The sequence below is a fragment of the Microcebus murinus genome, chromosome 15 (genome assembly GCF_040939455.1).
Source record: "Microcebus murinus isolate Inina chromosome 15, M.murinus_Inina_mat1.0, whole genome shotgun sequence".
Classification (NCBI taxonomy): domain Eukaryota; kingdom Metazoa; phylum Chordata; class Mammalia; order Primates; family Cheirogaleidae; genus Microcebus; species Microcebus murinus.
In genome coordinates this window covers 26,696,206-26,701,451 of record NC_134118.1, presented here as the reverse complement: position 1 = coordinate 26,701,451, position 5,246 = coordinate 26,696,206, and the positions used below count along the sequence as shown (strand labels likewise).

Sequence of the window (5,246 nt, the reverse complement as noted above, 5' to 3'; positions counted from 1 at the left end):
ACTACTATCAGTGAATCTAGCACCAACAATTATTTTTAAGTTACTTATGATTTAGACACCAAGAATATTTTCTTATTTTGTATTTTTTAAAGTTATTTTGTTTCAATAGCAAGAGATGTGGAAGCTAATAGAGATATGAGGATTGACTATGAAGTGTTTCTGGAATGCTGACATTAGAGTGTATGAATTATAACTCCATAGGCCTACTAAGCTTTGCGTACACTTACATATTTTCAACGTCTATATATTTACTTGTGCCATTAGTACTGTACAAATTCCAGGTGGCAGAGAAGACATCATTGTGGGAGGCAGTTCTCCCAGGGTCTCCTGTTTCTGCATGTGTTGGGAGCAAAGCACTGATCGCTCCAGACTATTTTTTCAAGGAGGTTTTTATGGGAACATGGAATGAAAGGCTACATATTGCATTCTTACATCTATGTCACACTGTGAAAAAGGAAAAACTGTCAAAAGGGTAAAAGGGTCAAAGGTTGCCAGGGGTTGGGGAGGGAGGGATGAATAGGCAGAGGACAGGATTGTTAGGGCAGTGAAACTGCTCTGTGCTATAATGGTGGATACCTATCTTTATATTTGTCAAAATCCATGGACTGTATAACACCCAGAGAACCAATGTGAATGGTGGGCTTTGGGGGCAGTAATGGTGTGTCAGTGAAGGTTCATCAATTGTAAGAAATGTGCAGCTCCTCTGGGATATTGATAGTGGGGGCTGTGTTTATGTGAGGGGAAGGGGTATATGGGAAATCTCTGTGTCTGCTAAAACTGCTCTTTTAAAATAAAGTTTATAAAAAATAAAAGGAAAAGAACAAAAGAATATTTTATCTTTCCTCTTCAGGAAGTTTGAGAGGATTTTTTTCTGATATTCACTGTGAGAACCTTGCAGATCTCCTGGAAGGTGAAACACAAAAATGTAGGTCTGGCTCCCCAGTGATTAGATTCCAATGGAGTTTTTAATTCTCAGACTTGAGAATTAAAACTCAGGCTGAGGCTGGTCGTGGTGGCTCACGCCTGTAATCCTAGCACTCTGGGAGGCCAAGGAGGCGGATTGCTCGACCTCAGGAGTTCAAAACCAGTCTGAGCAAGAGCAAGACCCCGTCTCTACTATAAATAGAAAGAAATTAATTGACCAACTAAAAATATATATAGAAAAAATTAGCCGGGCATGGTGGTGCATGCCTTTAGTTCCAGCTACTCGGGAGGCTGAGTCAGAGGGATCGCTTGAGCCCACGAGTTTGAGGTTGCTGTGAGCTAGGCTGACACCACAGCACTCTAGCCGGGGCAACAGAGTGAGACTCCACCTGAAAAAAAAGAGGGGGAAGGGGAATAACAGATGCTGAGGAAAATGTGGAACAGAGAGAATCCTTAAACACTGTTAATCAGAATGTAAATTAATACAGCCATGGCTGGGCGTGGTGGCTCAGGCTTGTAATCCTAGCACTCTGGGAGGCGGAGGCAGGCAGATTGCTGGAGGTCAGGAGTTCGAAACCAGCCTGAGCAAGACCCCGTCTCTACTAAAAAATAGAAATTAATTGACCAACTAAATATATATACAAATATATATACAAATAATTAGCAGGGCATGGTGGGGCATGCCTGTAGTCCCAGCTACTCGGAGGCTGAGGCAGGAGAATCGAGTGAGCCCAGGAGTTTGAGGTTGCTGTGAGCTAGGCTGGTGCCACGGCACTCACTCTAACCTGGGCAACAAAGTGAGACTCTGTCTCAAAAAAAAAAAAAATTAATTAATATAGCCACTATGGAAAACACTATGGAGATTACTCAAAAATTTAAAAATAGAACTACATACTAGGTTATATGCGAAAGAAAGGAAATCAATATATCAAAGAGATATCTGCACTCCCATGTTTATTGCAGCACTATTTACCAAAATATGAAATCACTCAAAGTGCCCATCAATGGGATGTATTGATAAAGAAAGTATGGAATTTTTTTTTTTGAGACAGGGTCTCACTCTATCGCTCAGGCTGGAGTGCCAGAGTGCAGTGGCCTCATCATAGCTCACTACAACTTCAAAGTCCTGGGCTCAAGCTATCCTCTTGCCTCAGCCTCCCAAATAAGTGAAACTACAGGCATGCTACCACATACGGCTAATTTTTTAATTTTTTTTTTTTTTTGAGACAGAGTCTCACTTTGTTGCCCAGGCTAGAGTGAGTGCCCTGGCGTCAGCCTAGCTCACAGCAACCTCAAACTCCTGGGCTCACTCGATCCTACTGCCTCAGCTTCCCAGGTAGCTGGGACTACAGGCATGCACCACCATGCCCAGTTAATTTTTTGTATATATATTTTTAGTTGGTCAATTATTTTCTTTCTATTTTTAGTAGAAACGGGGTCTTGTTCAGGAGTTTCAAGGTCAAACTCCTGACCTTGAGCAATCTGCCCACCTTGGCCTCCCAGAGTGCTAGGATTACAGGCGTGAGCCACCACGTCCGGGATTTTTTAAGTTTTTGAAGAAAGGAGATCATGCTATGTTGCCCAGCCTGGTTTCAAACTCCTGGCCTCAAGCAATTCTCTAGCTTGGGCCTCCCAAATTGCTGGGATTACAGGCGTGAGCCACCTTGCCTGGCCCATGATAGAATATATTCAGCCATAAGAAAGAATGAAGTCGTGTTAGATACAGTAACCTGGATGGAACTAAAAGTCTTTATGTTAAATGAAATAAGCGAAGCACAGAAATACAAATATCACATGTTCTTACTCATATGTGGGAGCTTAAGAAGTGGATCTCATGAAGATAGAGCATAGATTGGTGTTTACCAGAGGCTGGGAAGGGGAAGGGAAAGGGGGGATAAAGAGAAGTTGATTAAAAGGTACAAATGCAGTTTGAAAGACTAAAACAGAGTTCAAGAGATCAGCAGAGTGGCTTTAGTTAACAATAATCTATTGTACATTTCAAAATAGCTAGAAGAGAATAATTTGAGTGTTCCTAGCAAAAAGAAAAGATAAATATTTATTATAAATTATTCTCATTTGATCTTTACATGTTATATAAATATAAAATATATATTATATATTTATATATAATATATATATAAATTACACGTTATATAAATGTAAAATATCACATGTATGCCAGAATATATGTATATCTATGTATCAATAAACAATGAGAAATAGATAAAAATCCAAAAAAATTTTATGAACTCTGAACACAAATATGGCCCATTGTTTTTATTATCTTTTTATCTTAACTCAAACTTCCACTTGCAGTATTAACAAAACTTCCTGTGTTTTCATTTGGAGGTCCTCTTCCCCCTGAATGATCTCCAAATTTCAGGCTCCCAAAATAAGTTCATATCTGCTTGCACACCCAACCAAGAAAGCAGGCGAGTCTAAGTCCACTTCTGCCATTTTCTCAGTGCCACAAGGGGGCGCTATTGGAAAACGGTCCTTCACGGGGTACGCACTGGCTGGGCTGTCACTGTAAGGAGAACTAACTGTTCCAGATCCAGGCCACGACGGTCCTTTCAAGGAGACAGACAGCCCTCTCCCCCTTTTCACGGCAACTGCGTCTCGGTGAGCCCTGTGTTCGGTTTCCTTTTAGTGGCCGATCTTCGTTCTCAAGTCTTCCAGTCCCAGGAGCGCCCATCTGCATTAGAGAGGCTGCGGCCCACGTTCTCCGGCAGAATTTGTTCGGGCGTGAGGTTCTTGAGGCCCTGCTCAGTGTCCCCTCTTCCTTCTCTTCCCATTTCCTTAGTGCCAGTCTTTCCTTCACGGATCCCCCACAAAAACAAAGCAAGCGTAATTACACGCCTTCGCCAGAAGACGGCGCTTCCCTCCTGCGCGCCCCGCGCCTCCCGCCGAGCCGAGACTCCAGGGCCTCCTCCTTCGTGTTCCCTCTTAACAGCGACCGGGGTAATCTCCCAGGACTTCTTTCTCTGGGACAGTGCGGGGAGGGGAGGGGAGGCTGACCCTAGTTTAGTTTCCGGAAGGGCATCCGGGTACACATTCCTCACGGAGGAGCCACCCAGCGATGGAGTAGGGCGCACTCACTCCCCGAGCACAGCGCTGTGGGTCTCTGTGCCCGCGTGACGCCGGGGAGTCCCGGCTGGAGGCCAAGTTTTAAGCCCGTGGATCCCATCGACCTCCGCTACCCTCTCAGAACACCCTGGAATCTTCCTCTTTCTGGTGTCTAGCCTTATAGTCACGTGGAGGAGCCTCTTCGATGAGGGCGCAGCTCTGATTGTGGTTGTGACGACCTCCGCACAACCGAAACCCTTCCTCGCGTGTTAGGAACCGAGGCCTTTAAAGTTCTTAACCCGGAAATACCCTGAGTTGCAAAAAAAAAGCATAACGACCGTTCCGAGAAAAACCGCAAGGTATTTCAGGCTTGCCGCCAGAGACTGTGACTGATCAACTCCTGTGACTGATTGACCCTAAACCCCGCTGCCCCTGCCTCCCTCCTTGTCTCTGTATGCCTATAAAACCAACAAAGGATCTAAGTAAAGCAGACCTTGACAACCCTTCGCTTGGTCTCGTTCCTTTCTCTCGCCCATCTCTTTCAGGCGCGGTCCCCCTCGACCCCCGCGAGTAACAGAAGGTCCCGCGGGCCGGGACACTCGCGCGTCCTCGGGAACCGCTCGCAGGAAAGCCGGGCGGGATTCAGTGGGGAAGAAAGAAGAGGCGTGTTCGGGCTCGGCTGAGCGACGGCAACCGCTGCAGGGCCCCGATAAAGCGAGACGGGGTGATGGACCAGAACTGACTCCTTCTGCCCTCCAAAGCTCTCTAAGCTCCTGAGAGGACAAAAGCGGGGCCCACTGTGGGACGTACGGAATTAGTGAGCCTGACGGTGAGCTGACCCTGCCAAGAGAAAATGCTCCCTGAGGGAATAGCGCCTTCTCATGCGCTCCGGGCACTCTGGTGCCTGAAGAGAGGCAGCCTGTGCGGGGACTGAAGTAGGACAGAACGGAAGGCGTCCTTGGGCCACACTGGTATTGAGAGGTGTAAGGGACTATAAGAAAAAGAGTGTCAGGGAGAAAGAACTGCACCTCCATTAATTCAAAAGTGTTACTATCTAGGCAGGAGTTAGCTTTGGATACCAACAACTCAGTGCTTTGGCTGGAAAAATACACAAAGAGGCTTATTAGAAAACTCTAAAGTAATAAGCGGAGAAACAGCATCAGCATCTGCGTGTCAGTAAAATATAAATTTTAGTATTATTTGGCTTATGAAAAGACATTTCTGCCTACTTCCTAGTTATATAGGATGAGTTTATG

At 45.4% G+C, this 5,246-nt stretch overlaps 1 long non-coding RNA gene across 1 annotated transcript; it reads left to right on the top strand.

Annotated features, from left to right (window-relative positions):
* The first annotated feature begins 3,439 nt into the window (after nt 1-3,439).
* Nucleotides 3,440-4,493, top strand: LOC142876342 (uncharacterized). The gene is made up of 2 exons (XR_012923231.1): nt 3,440-3,546; nt 3,728-4,493. It is a non-coding gene; the product is annotated as an uncharacterized LOC142876342 (long non-coding RNA).
* The last annotated feature ends 753 nt before the right edge of the window (nt 4,494-5,246 follow it).